This window comes from Protopterus annectens, chromosome 3.part0, assembly GCF_019279795.1.
Source record: "Protopterus annectens isolate FY-2018-M chromosome 3.part0, PAN1.0, whole genome shotgun sequence".
NCBI lineage: Eukaryota > Metazoa > Chordata > Ceratodontiformes > Protopteridae > Protopterus > Protopterus annectens.
Window position 1 is genome coordinate 1,826,370,465 of NC_056731.1, and position 21,342 is coordinate 1,826,391,806.

Here is a 21,342-nt window from a genome sequence, read left to right on the forward strand (position 1 = left end):
ATATAAAATAAGTGTGTGAGCCTGAAAAATGAGTGTGCTAACCTATTAATAAAGGTATAATACGTCTTGAACATATCTGCCATATACACCGTTAAAACAAATAAAGGAGTGAGCCTGTGGAAAAGTGTGTAATGTCATTAATAAAGGTCTAACACCCAGAGTGTGTCTGTGTCACAGAGTCTGAAATGTTGTTGTACCCTTGCATTATACAAACAGTACTGTTTGAAAAGGTACTGGCAACCCAGAGTTGTGCAGTCCCATATAAAGTGGGTGATGGAAGTGCTAGTAGCTGTGAAACATATATACAGTCCACAACAGTCAGTTACTGGCTGGCATGAATAAGTAAAACTGGCACATGTGTAGCATGTTATATTTTCCCCAAAAATGTGAGTGTGTGTCAAGAAATGCAGGGTTTTGTATAAATTGAAGTGAAAATGTCATGTGAAAGCATCCCAGATATGTATTTAAAGAAATATAAATGCAATCAAGAAATATGTAGCAGTAACATCTGCATCCTGGACAGTTAGTTTGTCAGAAATAGGTCAAGCATATATTGAACTAGCCAAACCCATTACACAACCTAATGTATGGTGGCAAGTGTAATAATACATGCAGGGGATATACACTTGCAGTCACTAGGAATGTAGTGTAGATGAAAAAGTCATTAAAAGATGTTAACCGAGGTATTTTCTACACCCTACTGTATGTGCATAAACCATGCAATTCCACACCTCAATGGGTATGTGTAATCTTAAATATTTGTTGGGACATATGTCCTATTGTTCTATAAATATTTGCATTCACGTTGATGCATGTGCCCTGTTTAAACACCACAATCATGGTGGCCTGTTGCTACCAAACATCCCTGCATGCTGTTGGAATAACCACTGTGGTTCAATATATGCATGTGTTATGCTTGCTGTTCATCTGTTGTACCCTTGGTGTGTTGGGTTACTGGGAATATTATTGCATGTTGTTACAACTAATCTGGAATGCTGTTTTGCTTATGTTGTAATTAAACACACCTAATCACAGAACGTATGGGAAGGCCGGTCCAAGTAGACCCACCTGTCCCTCCTCAGCCGGCGAGTGCACCTGGCATCAGCAGGTCTGGTGCCCAGCCCGGGCTCCCATCCTTCATTGGTCCTGTACCACTTTCGGGTGGAAGCGCTGCAGGGGATGGGTCTCGTCCCCCCCGTGCAAGCGTGGGCGGAGAAGGGCTACCTGTCACCCTTCAAAGGGTCCGGGTTGTGGTGTGTAGGGAGATCCAGCGTTCAGTCGCTGATCCCCTATGCCAGCTTGAGGCGAGAGTAGCATGTCTCACGGGTGAGCCTGCCTATCCTACACATCCCCCAGCACAGCCACTCTCGGGGCTGTGAAGGTGCAGTGGTGACTGCTCATGGGGGGGGATCTCACTTCCACTGTTACCATCTGTGGGCTCATGGGCTTGCGATTTCCAAACAACCTTCCCCGTCAATTGTGTTCACCCACCCCATGTGTCAAATTCTGCCCCTGTATGCGTCTTTTTTGTCTTGTCTGTTTACCTCCCCAACCTACCTCCCCAAATATACCTACATCCCCTACCTCACATTCCACTCTCACCTGAAAAAAAAAATTAAAAAAAGGGCAATCTGTTCCACAAAAAAATTACGCCCCATACATAGCTGCCCATTTCGCACACATGTCTGCCGGACATGTAAACTGATAATTATAATTGGCACTACAACATACTCTGTTGTCCTCACCTCTCTCTCAGGGGTGGAAGGTTGCAAATTTCACACCAAATTACAAACATATGCACAGCTGTTGCTGGTACAGAAATGGGCAGCTATGGGCCTTCCCTACACCCATCCTGCATATCCCAACTGGTTTCCCTGCTGTCTTTTCCTCTTTGTGCCCCCTTTTTCACCACTTTCCTATCTCCCCGTTTTCTTTTCTTTCAAAGAAATTAGTGCGGAGGTTAGCGGGAGTAAGAACTTTTAAGCAGTAGTTAGCATGGGTGCACGAGTGTGAGCTTGTGTGCGCTTAGCTAAGCATTGCTAAGCATCACGCAAACCCATGTACAACTGCTTAAAATTGCCTTAGTCACTCTCTATGGCAGGGCTCTTGTATTGCTCAGCAGCAAAATAAGATACACCTGTCAATCTCAAACCCCAGACCTTGGGCTCACCAGTCTGTACAAAGTACCACTATACCACAGCAGATATACAATAATGTGGTGCTGAAATGAATATATCATGCATTACAATGAGTGAATGTAAAGGGAGAATATGAATGGCATAACACAAATCATGTTCTGTGGCCCTTAACCAGCAAGTGTTGCGGAATTGCATGACATGACTGTGAAAAGAGAACCAGCCATGCTAGTAGGGAATAATGTTAAAGTAGCACCTTACAAACCCCACATAGTATCAGAGCAGGACAAACACTGGCATATTTGAATAGGTCAGAGGCCAGACATCCCAACTGCGACTGGTTTACAGGGATATCCCTGATTTGCAAACAAATGTTAGCTGGGCCCCTCAGACTCCCTGTGAAATGTAGTAGCAGTAGGCAGAAAGGTGGGGAATCCCACTTAATGATAAATGTCAATAAGTGAGAGTAGACACTGCTTGCATGTCAGAAAAGGTGTAGTAATACATATGCTCAGAATCCAGATATGAGAAATATACCAACCTTCTGACTGAGACAACAGTGTCCACAGCAAACAAGCATGGTACCCACCTTGCAAAACTGAAAAGGCTACACCTACCTAACCTATCATTTTATAGCAGTGTCCTGAAATCACAGTGAGAACTGCAATTACCACACAGCAGGCTGCATGCAATTACTAAATGGTGGGCACCAATTGGTGCAGAGGCCATCACATGCACATGTGCAGATACCTAGAAAAGCAGCCTGTATCTGCTGCCCACACATGGAATAATATCATTGCACCAACTGGGAGAGAGAGAGAGAGCACGTGAGCGAGAGAGACAGATGGAGACAGACAGACAGACCGAAGGATACAAACAGGCAGTAGGAGACAGAGACTGAAAACAAACTGCAACACACAGAGGAAACCAAAACCAAAAAAAAAAAAAAAAATACAACACCTACAACAGACGGAGGTGAGGAATACAAAGGTAAGGTATGTAACAGATATGTATTTTCTGACATCCAAAAGATGTGTCTGAAGGGTACGCTTCATACTGTAAATCATTCATATGTGGCAGCAGTCCGTATCCATATGTACATGCACATTTGCATAGGGCAAGGGATGTACTGCAACTGTTAGTGAAGGCTGGACATATGTATGTTGTTGAAGGCTGCTATGTGCACATATGTATGTAGGTTGTAGTGTGTGGCATTGCAGACAGCAAGCAGTGCCGGTATATGTCATGTGGTGATTAAACGCTTTGGGACTGAGCTACAGGCAGTGAGGCCTGCTACAGCTATATGGCCTGAGGGCAGCAGAATGTATTCTGCTCAACATTGTGCAATAGTATTACATAACTGTATGTCTCACAACTGTTGCATAATTGACATCCCCACCATGAAAGGTGGGCAGTATATGTGCCTATATGTGCAGCTATATGTACAGCAATGGATGTTTAGACGTATGTGTATATATACATAGTATAAAGAATAAACCCAAGAAGGAAGGAATGCAGTCTGTTGATAGATTGGTAGAATTCCACCACACGAAGCAAGCAATTCAAAATGTAGAAATTATATTTATTAACAATAAGATGTGAGCGCTTTCGTGGATGCTGTATCCGCTTCATCAGACATAACCATACTGAATTCAAAGTTACATTAAATACTCTAACAAACACTCAAAATCAATTAACTAATTAATCAATTAATTAAATCTAACAGCAATTCAAAGCTATGTATTCAAAGCTGAAAATGTCTAAAAGATGCATAGCAAACATAAATGCTGCATTGCTAACTCATAAAAACTCACAAATAAATATAAGACAAAACATCCTAAAATAAGGCATATGTACTAACCACACTCCATACATATTTAAAACATAATATTAAAAAACTATCTTAGTTTTCTAGCCTTAAGATGAGGCTTCAAAGAGATATTGTCATTGAGGCCCCTGCCCCTATGTGCAGCTAGTCTAAAAATCCACCCAAGTTCTGCTTGTTCAGTCTGATTCACAATATCACCCAGCCAAATATCCTCTGCTTGGACATGTAATATTTGAAATGAAAATACATGGTCTACTCCCCTCTGTAGAGTGTGTCTGGCCAGGGCACTATATTCATGTTTTCTGGCAAGACAATAGGCATGGTCCCTGATTCATTCTCTAAGGGTCATATTTGTCTTGCCCACATAGAAGCAGAAACAAATCAAACAGTGTGCCACATATACTACATTTTTGGTATTACAAGTGCTGTTGTTACGCAGTTCCCATAAATGCCCAGTGTCCGGATGCTTAAAAAAGCGTGACTCATCTATGGAGTCACATTGTAAGCATCTACCACATTTCTTGGTCACCCAAAAGCTCCTAGGATTCATAGAAACAAGACTCATACCCAAATTATTATAGCAAAGAGTTTGTTTAAGACATTTCATATTCTTATAAACAAATGTAGGAGAGTCACCTACTATATTCCTGACTCTCTCATCAACCATGAGTATGTTCCAATTAGACATTATAGCCTTTTCAACAATGTCAGTGTTGTTACTAAAAGGAAGGACAATGGACTCATTTCTCTGCTTATTCCTATTCATAGATCTAATAGGTAAATCACCTCTTTCTAAGTAATAGGGTTTCGCCCTCGTACTTCTCAAATTATCTACATTAAAATATGCTTTGGTAACCTCCCGTTCACTATAGCCTCTATTCAACAACCCCATCTGGAGACTATGAAGTTCATTTTCATAACATGTATCCTCACAAGACAATCTTGATAGTCTCATAGCTTGTCCTTTTATGATGTTTTCAAAAACTTTGGTATTGTGCATACTAGATCTATGTAGATATGCTGACCTATAACAAGGCTTATGGTAAACCCTGGTCGTGAGAGTATCATTTACTCGGAGTATGGTTACATCTAAGTAATTGATGGTGTCTATTGAGAATTCTAAAGTAAACTTTAAAAATGAGTTCATACTATTCAGTTGTTCAAAAAAAGATACGAGCATATCATCCGTACCCTTCCACAGGAGAAAGAGATCATCTACAAATCTCCTTTAGAAAACTATATTAGAATTGTCAAGTATATGTTGTTTCTCCAAGGCTACCATGACCAAGTTGGCATAACTGTTAGCACAACTGGTGCCCATGGCCACATCCTTGCATTGTCTATAACAAGTATCATGAAAAAAGAAGATGTTACTATCTAAAACCATTTCTAGCAGGAGACATATAAAATCAACCTTACTCGAATCCATCAAGTTAGATTCAACTAACAATGTTCTCAAAGCATCTATTCCTTCAATATTAGGAATGCATGTAAATAAGGACACAACATCCATTGTGGCCAATATTATACTGTCCAAATTGTCTAAACCATTGACACAAGAGTACAAATCTGTCAAAAACTGTTCAGTGTCTCTAAGCACATACACATAATCAGATAGCACCTTCTTAAGTTCAAAGTCTAAATATATAGACAAAGGTTCCGTCAACCAACCTGAACCTGATACTATAGGCCTAAAGCATGGTTCTACCATATTCTTATGTATCTTTGGTAGACCGTAAAGCCTAGGTACTACTGGATATGGTACTTGAAAATATTTAAACAGCTCATCACTGATTACATTCATGGACCTATATTCCAAAAGGTTATTACAAATACTGTCTTGCAACATATACACAATGCTGGGTGATACCACTTCATAGGTCTCATCTGCCAACATTGTTAACATTGTCCTGTTGTAATATTCAAAGGAGCTAGTCTAAAAATCCACCCAAGTTCTACTTGTTCAGTCTAATTCACAATATCACAATATTGAGGCTGGGGCCTCAATGACAGTATCTCTTTGAATCCTCATCTTCAGGCTAGAAAACTAAGATAGTTTTTTAATATGTTTTAAATATGTATGGAGTGTGGTTAGTACATATGCCTTATTTTAGGATGTTATGTCTTATATTTATTTGTGAGTTTTTATGAGTTAGCAATGCAGCATTTATGTTTGCTATGCATCTTTTAGACATTTTCAGCTTTGAATGCATAGCTTTGAATTGCTGTTAGATTTAATTAATTGATTAATTAGTTAATTGATTTTGAGCGTTTTGTTAGAGTATTTAATGTAACTTTGAATTCAGTATGGTTATGTCTGATGAAGCGGATACAGCATCCGCGAAAGCGCTCACATCTTATTGTTAATAAATATCATTTCTACATTTGGAATTGCTTGCTTCGTGTGGTGGAATTCTACCAATCTATCAATAGACTGCATTCCTTCCTTCTTGGGTTTGTTCTTTATACTACATTTGGGATTTTTGTCTTTTTTGAACATCTTTTGTTTCTTGTGGGACAATATGGAAGGATCTGCAAACGGAGCTACAGCTGAGGCTATCAAGGATATACCAGCAGAAACTTTGAATGGTAGGCTGAAGAACATTCTAACTGAAACAGTGAATCCACTTATGCATATGGACAGAAATTTGATTACCAGTAAAGTGGCTAATAATAACATGAATGAACAAGTTATTAAAAATATGAAAAAAGACATTGAGAATGATATTTACAGGTTTAAACGCCTGCAGAGTCAACGTTATCATTTAGAGGCATGCCTTAGTTGTAATGTGATCCCACAAGAGCTGAGGATCCTAAACATGCCCACTTATGGCAATACATATCCTGCATTGTTAACACAATGGCAACAAATCAATTTAAATGCCAGTAAGGCATACTTGAAACTGTTGATAGAATTTTTTCAACCTATTGAATTCGATTTAAGACAGCGAATTATTGAAACACAAAGTAAGTTGGCAGAGATTTATGGCATTGACTTGACTGAAATATTTATGCACGAACTCATAGATAGAATGTTGCGCTATGAGCGTAATCTCCTTGAGCATAAGAAAAGAAAATTGAACAGGGACATTGACGATTTTGCGAAACAAAATGTATTTGTATGGCCAAGATATACTAATGGGGCTAGTGCAAATGAAACTGTGATTACTGAGTCTATCAGTTCCACTGGCAGGGGGAACTCTGCAAGGAATACCATTCAATCGGAATCTGTTGTTGGAGGCACAAACTGGAAGCAGAATGAGGATGAGTGTTCAGGGTCTGAGGAGACAGAACAGCAGGGCATGCGAGTAACAGAACCTCTCATCTCTCCTGGTGGGGTTCCTTCCATATACATGACGCCGAATGAAGTATCGGCTGAGCTACAACAAACTGGTAAACCCAGTGGTTTAGATAGAAGTAATAACTCAGTCAGCATGACGAGTGTAGTTAGGTGGAAAATACAGCTTGAAAGAGCTGAAACGGAAAATTTGCCAGTGGCCCCACTGCCTATACGAACAGGCAGAAAAAGATCTGTCGAATTGGAGACAGCGAGGGGAGCGAAGAGAAAGGAACTGCCAAATCAACAAAACCAATGCACGTTAAAGAGGTTTTGGAACCAGGATACTTAGTATGGAACATTTCTAAGCATACTCTGACACTGGATGAAGTACATTTGCTTAATAAAGGTATGAATTTTATACCCAGTTCTAATATGGATATCAGTCAAGCTGTTATATCTGTCAGACTATTTGTACGTAATATAGCCTTGAAATTGCTAATTGGTAGAGATTCTATGACACAGGTTGATCCTTTTCAATGTAGAAGTGTTTATACACCACATTTGCCTATGAAGTGGTACCACCCAGCATTGTGTATATGTTGCAAGACAGTATTTGTAATAACCTTTTGGAATGTAGGTCCATGAATGTAATCAGTGATGAGCTGTTTAAATATTTTCAAGTACCATATCCAATAGTACCTAGGCTTCATGGTCTACCGAAGATACATAAGAATATGGTAGAACCGTGCTTTAGGCCTATAGTATCAGGTTAAGGTTGGTTGATGGAACCTTTGTCTATATATTTAGACTTTGAACTTAAGAAGGTGCTATCTGATTATGTGTATGTGCTTAGAGACACTGAACAGTTTTTGACAGATTTGTACTCTTGTGTCAATGGTGTAGACAATTTGGACAGTATAATATTGGCCACAATGGATGTTGTGTGCTTATTTACATGCATTCCTAATACTGAAGGAATAGATGCTTTGAGAACATTGTTAGTTGAATCTAACTTGATGGATTCGAGTAAGGTTGATTTTATATGTCTCCTGCTAGAAATGGTTTTAGATAGTAGCATCTTCTTTTTTCATGATACTTGTTATAGACAATGCAAGGATGTGGCCTTGGGCACCAGTTGTGCTAACAGTTATGCCAACTTGGTCATGGTAGCCTGGGAGAAACAACATATACTTGACAATTCTAATATAGTTTTCTACAGGAGATTTGTAGATGATCTCTTTCTCCTGTGGAAGGGTACGGATGATATGCTCATATCTTTTTTTGAACAACTGAATAGTATGAACTCATTTTTAAAGTTTACTTTAGAATTCTTAATAGACACCATCAATTACTTAGATGTAACCATACTCCGAGTAAATGATACTCTCACGACCAGGGTTTACCATAAGCCTTGTTATAGATCAGCATATCTACATAGATCTAGTATGCACAATACCAAAGTTTTTGAAAACATCATAAAAGGACAAGCTATGAGACTATCAAGATTGTCTTGTGAGGATACATGTTATGAAAATGAACATCATAGTCTCCAGATGGGGTTGTTGAATAGAGGCTATAGTGAACGGGAGGTTACCAAAGCATATTTTAATGTAGATAATTTGAGAAGTACGAGGGCGAAACCCTATTACTTAGAAAGAGGTGATTTACCTATTAGATCTATGAATAGGAATAAGCAGAGAAATGAGTCCATTGTCCTTCCTTTTAGTAACAACACTGACATTGTTGAAAAGGCTATAATGTCTAATTGGAACATACTCATGGTTGATGAGAGAGTCAGGAATATAGTAGGTGACTCTCCTACATTTGTTTATAAGAATATGAAATGTCTTAAACAAACTCTTTGCTATAATAATTTGGGTATGAGTCTCGTTTCTATGAATCCTAGGAGCTTTTGGGTGACCAAGAAATGTGGTAGATGCTTACAATGTGACTCCATAGATGAGTCACGCTTTTTTAAGCATCCGGACACTGGGCATTTATGGGAACTGCATAACAACAGCACTTGTAATACCAAAAATGTAGTATATGTGGCACACTGTTTGATTTGTTTCTGTTTCTATGTGGGCAAGACAAATAGGACCCTTAGAGAACGAATCAGGGACCATGCCTATTGTCTTGCCAGAAAACAAGAATATAGTGCCCTGGCCAGACACACTCTACAGAGGGGAGTAGACCATTTATTTCTATTTCAAATATTACATGTCCAAGCAGAGGATATTCGGCTGGGTGATATTGTGAATCAGACTGAACAAGCAGAACTTGGGTGGATTTTTAGACTAGCTGCACATAGGGGCAGGGGCCTCAATGACAGTATCTCTTTGAAGCCTCATCTTAAGGCTAGAAAACTAAGATAGTTTTTTAATATGATGTTTTAAATATGTATGGAGTGTGGTTAGTACATATGCCTTATTTTAGGATGTTATGTCTTATATTTATTTGTGAGTTTTTATGAGTTAGCAATGCAGCATTTATGTTTGCTATGCATCTTTTAGACATTTTCAACTTTGAATACATAGCTTTGAATTGCTGTTAGATTTAATTAATTGATTAATTAGTTAATTGATTTTGAGTGTTTGTTAGAGTATTTTTTGTAACTTTGAATTCAGTATGGTTATGTCTGATGAAGCGGATACAGCATCCGCGAAAGCGCTCACATCTTATTGTTAATAAATATCATTTCTACATTTGGAATTGCTTGCTTCGTGTGGTGGAATTCTACCAATCTATCAACAGACTGCATTCCTTCCTTCTTGGGTTTGTTCTTTATACTACGTTTGGGATTTTTGGCTTTTTTGAACATCTTGTGTATACATACATGTATATGTAAATATATATATATATATATATATATATATATATATATATATATATATATATATATATATATATATATATATATATATATATATATATATATATATATATATATATATATATATATATATATATATATATATATATATATATATATATTATATGTTTGTGCATATATATATATATATATATATATATATATATATATATATACATACATATATATATATATATATAGATAGATATTTGCATGTATAGATATATAGAAATATAGATATATTGAATTATAGATATATAGATCTATATATAGATATATACATATATACATATTAAGATAGATATAGATATATGTATATATATATATATATATATATGGATATATATTGATATATATGGCTATATATGGATAATTATAGATATATATGGCTATATATGGATATATATATATAGATATATATAGATATATATATATATAGATATTTATGGATATGTATGGATATGTATAGATATGGATAGATATGTATAGATATGTATAGATATGTATATATATATATATATATATATATATATATATATATATATATATATGGATAGATATGGATAGATATGTATATATGTATGTATATATATATATATATATATATATATATATATATATATATATAGAGAGAGAGAGAGAGAGAGACATGGGGTCATATGTACTGCAACAGGTGCCTGTTGTCCAAGGCATGGACTGAACACCAGTGTTGATACTGCAGTGCCATACCCCATTCAAAAACACCTTACGCAGTAACTGCCACATAGGTGGTAGCCTGCCTAACACTGAAGGTGTCAGAAGGGAACATGGGACACAGGTGGACAGTAGGCTCCCCTTTAATAATCACAGTGCCACAGTAGTCATGTAATCTGTCTATGTGGTACGTGTCATCACAAAAGGTGTGTCATCTAGGGAAATATAGGTCGGTGTTCCCCTCTACTCATCACAATGCCCCCATGTGGTATGTACCTCACATGACAACTACAGCAAGTGGAAAGGCCACAGACATACCTAACAGCTCTGATTGTCAATGTAGCATTGTTTACACCACTGTTAGGTCTGAGTATGTATTGTCCACCCATGTGCCACTTGGCTGAAGTGTAATGTGTTGCCAGCATGTGTTATTGAGTGGACAGTACATGTGTGATATGTGCAGTATAGATTAGCAAGTGTACATCTGTGAACATGGTGGGTGCGTACTGTCTGCATGTACGTGCATAGTGGACCCATGGGACGTGTGGCATACCCTGTCATACACATTGTTAACATCTCATAGTATCTTTCAATTGTCAGTATGCATTCTACTACAGTTATGTACTAACATGGGTAGACATGTGTGTATGGCATGGGTTGACACTATGCTGTGGGTGATACCGTTAATATCTGTCAATGATTTGCGGTCTGGTACTATACACAACCTCAACAGCATGACTATAAGCAATCATTGGATGATGTCCTGACAAATGACACACCGTCATAGGGAACTCAGTAACAGTTGGATCCTTCCGGTGCTACACTATAACACTAACCAGTGGTAATGACCACCACCCATTCCTGTGACCACACCTGTTTGGCATATTGCCCACTTAGGTACATGCAAACACACTAGGGATGTGTCCATCCAAATCTGGAATTGCATGCATTGGCCTACAATGCATTCCCTGGATGGGATGCATATCCTACACAAGGGTATCATACAGACAGATACCTGTTGTCTGGTACATGGTCTATAGCAGTAAGCCAACTATGGCATAGTCATCCTCATGTACTATACATACTATCCCATCAATACCACACAGATGGTAGCCCTCAACATGTATGTTGGGTACCAATGTGTACATACAGCCTCATGTTATGTCATGTGTCCCTTGGTATCCACATATCTATAGGTATTGTGGATTCCCAAGGTGTATCACATAAGACATTAGAGGCCAGAATGCATATCCACAAGGCAGTTGTACACCTATAAAGACTGTCCATTATTGTCAGTCATTGTTGTGTATGAACATGTCTGACATATACTCTCACTCACACTACTCTTAAGTAACTGTCATGGGTGTGTGTGGCACAGATGACCTTGGCCACAGAACACAACAGTGGATGGCCTTGTCACATACATACATATGTGACCTACGATCTGATAAGCAGCTGCACAACCTGTTATTAGAAACAAATGTATTCATGTAGTATCCAGGCTTCACACCTATGTACTGATTGAGGGGACATATACACATACGTATTTGCCACGCAGATACCTGATGTGTGCAATGCACTTACTGTTGTAATCATAATATGTCATACCATAGTAAATGCTAAACCCACACACAGTTAGTATTTGCAGGATTCAAACACCTACCTAACTATGTCATAATACTAGAGAAAGATGCAATAACACAGCACGCTATCTGTTTTATTGGGTGGTTTCTCTTCTCCGCCTGTATTTGTAGGATGGTGACATCATCAGTCTTTCCAAAGGGGAATGTACCTCTTTTAGTGTGTTTTTCCAGTCTCCAAAAAGAGCACTCCTTTCAAAGACAATTGCACACATACAAACACCCCCACACAGTCAGCGTTTGCAGGATCCAAACCCCTACTTAACTATGTTATGATACTAGAAAGCAATGCATTAACTAGGCACGCTATTTGCTTTACTGATTGGTTGCTTTTCTCCGTCTGTATTTGTAGGATGGTGACATCATCAGTCTTTCCAAAGAGGAATGTACCTCTTTTAGTGTGTTTTCCCAGTCTCCAAAAAGGGCATTCCTTTCAAAGACAATTGCACACATATACACATCCCCTACACACACAGTCAGCATTTGTAGGATCCAACCCCCTAACTAACTATGTTATGATACGAGAGAGCGATGCATTAACATGGTGTGCTATTTGCTTTATTGGGTGGTTTCCCTTCTCCGTCTGTATTTCTAGGATGGTGACATCATCAGTCCTTCCAAAGAGGAATGTACCTCTTTTAGTGTGTTTTCCCAGTCTCCAAAAAGGGCACTTCTTTCAAAGACAATTGTACACATACACCCCCTACACACAGTCAGCGTTTGCAGGATTCAAACCCCTATCTGATTATATTGTGATACGAGAGAACAATGCATTAACACAGCATGCTATTTGCTTTACTGGGTGGCTTTCCTTCTCCTGCTGTATTTGTAGGATGGTGACATCATCAGTCTTTCCAAAGAGGAATGTACCTCTTTTAGTGTGTTTCCTCAGTCTCCAAAAAGGGTACTCCTTTCAAAGACAATTGCATACATACACACACAGTCAGCATTTACAAGATCCAAACCCCTACGTAACTATGTTATGATACGAGAGAGTGATGCATTAACATGGCGCGCTATTTGCTTTACTGGGTGGTTTCCTTCTCCGTCTGTATTTGTAGGATGGTGACATCATCAGTCCTTCCAAAGAGGAATGTACCTCTTTTAATGTGTTTTCCCAGTCTCCAAAAAGGGCACTCCTTTCAAAGACAATTGCACACATACACCCCCCCCCACAGTCAGCGTTTCCAGAATCGACACACCTAATTAACTAGGTTATGATACGAGACAGCGATGCATTAACATGGCACGCTATTTTCTTTACTGGGTGGTTTCTCTTCTCTGTCTGTATTTGTAGGATGGTGACATCATCAGTCTTTCCAAAGAGGAATGTACCTCTTTTAGTGTGTTTTCCCAGTCTCCAAAAAAGGGCACTCCTTTCAAAGACATTTGCACACATACACACATCAAGCGTTCCCAGAATTTAAACCCCTACCTAACTATGTTATGATACTAGAGAGCAATGTATTAACATGGCGCGCTATTTGCTTTACTGGGTGGTTTCTCTTCTCCTGCTGTATTTGTAGGATGTTGACATCATCAGACTTTCCAAAGAGGAATGTACCTCTTTTAGTGGGTTTTCCCAGTCTCCAAAAAGGGAACACATCTCAAAGGAAACACACACACACACTGTTTGTAGGATTCAAACCCCTACCTAACTATGCTATGATACTAGAGAGAGATGTGGATTCAAACCCCTCACTGGGTATGTTATGATATTAGAAAGCAATGCATTAACATGGTGCGCTATTGGCTTTGTTGGGTGGTTTCCCTTCTCCTGCTGTATTTGTAGGATGGTGACATCATCAGACTTTCCAAAGAGGAATGTACCTCTTTTAGTGGGTTTTCCCAGTCTCCAAAAAGGAACACATCTCAAAGGAAACACACACACACTGACTGTTTGCAGGATTCAAACCCCTACCTAACTATGCTATGATACAAGAGAGAAACGCATTAACATGGCACAATATTTGCTTAATTGGCTGGTTTATCTTCTCCTGCTGTATTTATAGGATGGTGACATCATCAGACTGGACATGGTGATGTGTGTACACTTTGTTTTATGCCATTCCAGGAATGGTCCATGTGGGTCAGCAGGTGTCAACAGCTTGAACAAGACCTCATAATCCTTACCTTGTGTGATCTATCTGTGGACACATTGACATTCCGTCATATGTCAACACATATTTATGCACAGCTTGTTGGTTTTGTGGATACTACATGTGTCTGGGATGTTGATAAAGGGCTATTCAAAATCTATGTGAGACATGTGTAGATGTGTTCATTGATGTATGTCCTGGGTGGCTGCCTTGCAAACAGTCTAGCATGTTTGGGAACCATGATCCACACATGAACATACCACAGTTGGTAGGGTTGTGTGTATGTGAGCTTCCAATAGCTCTGTTTATGACTGCAACCATGATGGACTGCATGACCTTGCAGATCAGACTTCATAGGCGTACTGGACTTGACTTCCCATGGTGTGTTGTGCACCAATACTTGTGGGGAGTGCCATATGTTGCTGTGACACATTCAACAGTTCCACATCCTGTATAGGGGGTGAGGCTCAGCTGACTGTTCAGGTGCAGGATCTGTTTGTTCTGTAGTTTGTGCATGACACATATTGGAAATCAATGTATTCCACTTGCTGCCATGCTTTCGGCAGTGGGGGTAACTGCTCATCCATTCTACATGTGATATCTCCTGGTATGATGATATGGCCTATTGTCAGTGGGAGGTGGGTATGTACATATGGGCCTGTCTGTCAGGATGTCGGTATTGTCAGTCAGGTACAGTTGGCCCTGATTCAGGACATATATGGCTGTACATTGCTATTTATGACATAGCTGAAGGAGGTGTCATGATTCAGTCTGGACTCCTTCTCAGCTACTCTTTACAAAACACCAACGAACATGAGCGCTAATCCCTGTTATACTCTTTTATATACTTAACACCCTACTGATCCTTTGTGATCAGGCTACAGAGTATGTCATCATAATATCCAGGCATGTCCAGGGGTCGGTTTTGTGTGTATTCTCCAGTCCACCTGGTGAATATTGTGATATTGACACAATGTCACATCTGCCTCATGTACACAGACAACCCTCTCCTCCTCCCGACAAACTCGGATATATGTGTGAGATGCACCTATAGAGACATACAGGGTGCTGACCTCTCTCGACCCATGACTGGCACAGTCTATCAGGTGGTGAAGGTAACCACACACACCACATATCAGTCTCACATATCCTCTAGCGACAGCACTTAAACCACATTATCACACATAGACATACTTGAATGCTGTAAATGTACTCTGCCTAAGCAGCAGAGACCTCCAAAGCAGGCACACACACAACTGCTACTCCACTACAATACCCACATATCACGTAGTTCACAATGTCAGTGTGCCACACAGTCATTGCCCTTCGGGCTAAACAACACACCTAATACACTTGTAATAGGCGATCCTTATTGTCAGACACACTGATGTACCACTCACCAGCCCTAACAAGGAAATAGTCACTTTGGGCTGTCTGTCGCGTGCCAGGATCTGCCACATAACACAGGCAGTCAGGTCACTCCAATTAAGTACAGGACTGGCACCATCATTGTCCATGCTGGTGCGTAAAATCTCAGATGTTACTCCCTGGACCACATGACATGATACATGGAGGAACAGTCTGATCATGTAGCCCAGGCCAGTATGACCTTGACCTTGTCTAGCATCTTACACCCACCAGTTATGATGTCACAGTATACAGACAAACATATCGCGTTTAACAGTTGCCTAACAAATTTGTTTCATTCATAGGGGATACAGTGTCTGTCAGCCTGTGGTGACATGCTCAACATGCCACGCAGCTTCACTATGGACAGCTTGCACCTGTCACCCTTGGACTTTTGAATGCTGGCTAAGGCTCTTGCTACCACCATAGTGCCTTTTTTAAGCGGGGCTCAAAAGACAAACCCACCTCCATACACATTACAGGTTAAATGAAACTAAGGGTAATGCTGCTCAACACCAGATGTGTTACCCTCATATTGCGGCCACTCAGGACTCTCCTCAGTATGGAGGATAGCAATATCTGTGCACTAACAGATGCCTGGTTCAGGCTCACTTATGCACACCAGCACTACCAGGTTATGTTTCATACCATGCTTTCTGACAACAAGACTTGGAACAGACAGCACAACTAGGGGGAGTATCCATATACATCACAGATACACACACCTATGAGTTAGTAGCACTGCACAAAGCATCAGACCATACATATACAACTACCATTGTGCAAAACTGCCTTTCAGTTTGTTGCCTGCTAAAGACCACCCTCCCAAACTCAGGAACCACACTCGGCTTTCATGGGAACTATGGAGAATATGAAGGTCTCCACAAACATCATTATATTGGGTGACTTCATATACAGAAATATTGACTGTGGATACTACTCAAGCCCCAACACCCTCACCCAACAGTCGCTACAATTTGTAGACTCATATGCTATGGCACAAACAGTCAGCACAGCCACAAGGGGGAATACATATCGGACCTGATCATCACCAACATGGGGACTCTATGTTCCACACCAGCGATATATCCCTCATTGGTAAGGTCAGAACATACATGTATCTCACTGGACATACATATACCCTCCACACACCCATCCTGGGTAATCTTGGTGAACTTCTCATGAGCCAACATCTCACTTCACCAAAGCAAGGTGGTATCCTTCAGAGACCCTGAGACAGTGGTAAATATGGCTCACACTGCTGAATCCTTTACATACACATTCCATAGATACCTAGTGGACTGCATGGACTGTGCTATCCCAAATAACAACAGGACTCACTACTCCAATGACTGGGGACCTGTCTGGTAGACCCCAGCCATTAATAAGCTGTACAACGTCAGGAGGATGCTACTACATGATAGAGCACAATCCCAGACTGGGAAGGCATCTGTGATCTGTACTAGCAGACAGCTACAATCACTCATGAACTTTTCTAAGGGCTGCTTCTACCAGACAATTGCACCAGACACATAGAACTATCACACGGCCTTCTTCAGTTATGTTAGGAACCTGGGTGGACACTCACTGATATGCTGTGAGTTACTGCATACTGACTAAATGTACCCTGAACCCACTGGCATTGCCAACATCCTGGCAAACAGGTTCGGTGCAGATGTCTCCCCCCCATCCCCCCTAAGGAGCAACTATCCATCCAGCAGAGTATAACCTCCATGACATCACACAGTAACAGGTGAGTGTTGCCCTCCACAAAGCATATATCACAGTATCAATGGGACCAGATGGTGTCCCGGCCTGCATCTTACACGAGCTTCATGACAGACATAACCCTCACATTACATCACTGTTCAATATTGGAGTTACTACAGGATATGTACCCAAGGAATGGCGTACAGCAACAGTGGTCCCACTCCACAGAGTTGGTGCCACAACGGATCACAGACAATATTGCCCTATAAGCCTAACTAGCCTGTTCTGCAAAGCTATGGAGCATATTGTCATGGGACTCATACACATAGACATCGGGAACCTACAGACACTGTGTCCTACACATTTCAGCGTTGTTGTGGGCAGATCTTGCCTCTTGAACCTGTTTGTATTCTTTAAATGGTGAACAGGTCCATTGACATAGGGACGGTTGTCCACACAGCCTACCTGAACCTTGCAAAACTCTTCAACACAATAACCCACTGGGCCATTATGCATAGGCTCACCAGCGTCGATATAAACACATATCTCACATGATGGATTGCTACCTGGATCAGGGATAGCACCCACATGGTCAGAATTGCAGGTGCCATGTCTGACTATACACCAGTTACACATGGCATCCCACATGGCTCGGTCCTGGGACCTCTCTTGTTCAGTATGTATTTGTCTGATGTACAGGCTACCACAGGGGGAATATGGCTGAACATGTTTGCGCTTGACTGCAAACTGGGTGCCATGATCAACTCTCCAGCTGCCACATGCATACTCAAACAGGGTCTCACAGAGATGGATGACTGGTGCCTGAGCCATGCCCTACAGCTAAATGCCATTAGTTGCATAGTCATCACCTTGGGGAATAACAACATGCCCACACATTACCACATAGGTAGTACTCCATTACATACGGTAGGAGTTGTTAGGGGTTTGGGGACATGACTTGTTCGTACTGTCGCCTTTGACATTCACGTTGCCAAAGTGGTTGGACACAACTTCTATGTGGGCCACCTTATCCCATATGGTTTTACATCTAGATCGACTGAGGTCATTGTGCCCCTATACTCATCACAACCATGCTTGGTTACAATGCCACATTTGGGGAGTACCTTACCTGACACCTGCAGCAACTGTACTGGCCACAGAAGTTCTTCACCAAGCAGATCTAAGGACTCACACAGATGCCCTGCACAGTTTAGATGCAGTAACTCCAGCTCTACTCAGTCGCTTACCACCTACTCGGATATGATGTGTGCCTGTTGTTTACAGATATATACCCAACCCAGATTTACTGGACATGCTCCACCTCAGGATATCCGACTCCCTTGAAGCTACACACTCCAGGGACGTATACCTCAGCACAGATGTTAATAGGACATGCTGGAGGGAGAGATTCTTATCCCAGAGCCTCCACTCACTCCAGATTGTAATCCCAGTTTCACATAGGCAGAGCCACCCACTGACCACCTACAGGAGACATCTTGATGACTGTATGGGTGATCGTATGTTTACCCCTGGGATATCTTCTGTGTCCCTGCTAGACAGATGCACACTAGCCTAAATGTACATGGGCTATCTTGTGTGACCTACTATTCACACCCACAATGTAGTAATCGGACAGGGTTGTGAATGCCAAACACACTCTGGCTAGGCTTGTACATGCCCTAGGGCAGATAGCCTAGTATCAACCTCTGAACCTATGCAACTATGCTAATGTTCAGGATGCACAATGTTTATTGCTGATACTGTTTGCAGGTCTTTATCGTCTTTGCTTTACCAGTTTCTATGAACAACTTCAGTATCTGCAGAACATATTCTATTATGACAGGGTTCCACTATATTTTAGATGAGCCTGTTGTCATATAACTGTGTGCACAGGGTGGATTGCTGGATAGTGACAGGTTCCTGGGTTAACACATGCAACTGCCAGATATGCGTGGCCCACTGCTGTACTCAAACATGGCCTAAGTGTGTGATCATGCCCAGTTCAGGCTTTCCGTGTTTTGTTGCCTGACATCTGTCTCATTTATTCAAGTGTGTGAGCATGCCCAGTGTGACCTTTCAGTATGTTGCTATCTGAGGTCCACTACATTTGTTGATGTGTGTGAACATGACCAATATTAACATTTATACTGTGTGTGTTGGAAGTCAGGTTCTGTTCTTACTGCAGAACTCACCTTTGTGTCATAACTCGACAGGGGTTATGCTGTGCCTGCAGGGTTTCCATGAGATACTTTGTATAGACTTATCAACATTCCTTCATACCAGCTGACCACTGCAATAGTGTCATGGTTTAGTGGTTCAGTACTTTGACTCTAGTGTACAGTGTCCTGGGTTCGTGGCCCATCGCTGCTTTATATTTTCATACTGAACAGACCAGACTGCTTAAGGGCCAGTTAAACAAATAGGAGCATGTTGGCTTTTATTCAGCTATGCCCTACTTAGACCAGGCTTGTCCGACATTGCTCAATATTCACCAACATTGCTGGGCGTTGCCCAATATTACTCAACATTGACAACAGTTTTGCTAGTTGGTGTGTGCGATTTTGTTTGCATATACTGCATGGTGATAAATGCTGTTTAGCACTGCTTTATATTGCTTAACACATGGCAATCGTGCCTTAGGTGGTGCTGCAGGGCTGCCTAGGTTGTATGCACATACTATACTCCCTGTACATGTTTGAAAGCAGGTAGTGGCAACTTAGGCATCCCTTTTACTATATGTGCGAGTCAGAGAGAGGTATCATTTCCAGAGTTCCTACTGAGCCAGTGTATGTGCTATGCGTTGCCTCTTTGCCAAGGCCAAAGCATACTGGGCATGCCTCCTTCTGCCTACTGGGGCAGGCTCAGGTTGTTCCTCCTCCGAGTCACGCTCTGCCTGTGATGGCCTTGGCAATGGTGAGGGGCTGTTTGGCCCAGGCCTATGCTGGTCCTGCTGCAGCTGTTTTCGCAGGATCATATTATGTAGCATAGCACATACCATGAAAATTTGGGTGCATGTAGTTGGTGAGTACTGCAAGGCTCCACCAGATGTGTCCAGGCACTGGAACCATGACTTGAGCAGCCCAAACACATGCTCTATTACATTACGTGTTTGTGCATGTGCCTCATTATGGCATCCCTGTTCAGGTGTTTCTGCATTTCTGATGGGTGTCATCAGCTACGGCTCCAGTGCATAGCCAGCATCCCCCACTAGGTGACCATGTGGGATGTCCCCATTGACAAATGTCTGGTACAGCTGCGTCAGATGCCAGATATGGGAATCATGGTAGTTTCCAGGGCAGCCTGCACACACATTCAGTATTATGCCCTGGGAATCACTCATGACCTGGCAGTTGATGGAGGGGAAGCCCTTGCGGTTGAAGTAGACCCTACCCCGCTTGCCGGCTGGTGCTTTGATGTGTATGTGCGTGCAGTCTATTGCACCCACTATCTCAGGGTATTCTGCTATTTGCTGGAAGAGATGCATATTGCTGGCCAATACCTCACAGGAATTGGGGAAATATACATGATCACCGACATGTGCTGACATGGCATCCAGGAACTGGTGCAGTACTCTGGATGCTGATGCCTGTGATATCCCCATCATATCACCAGTTGGTCTCTGGAAGGTGGCTGTTGCTAATATTCTTAGGCCAACACATACCTTGGTTTCCACTGGGA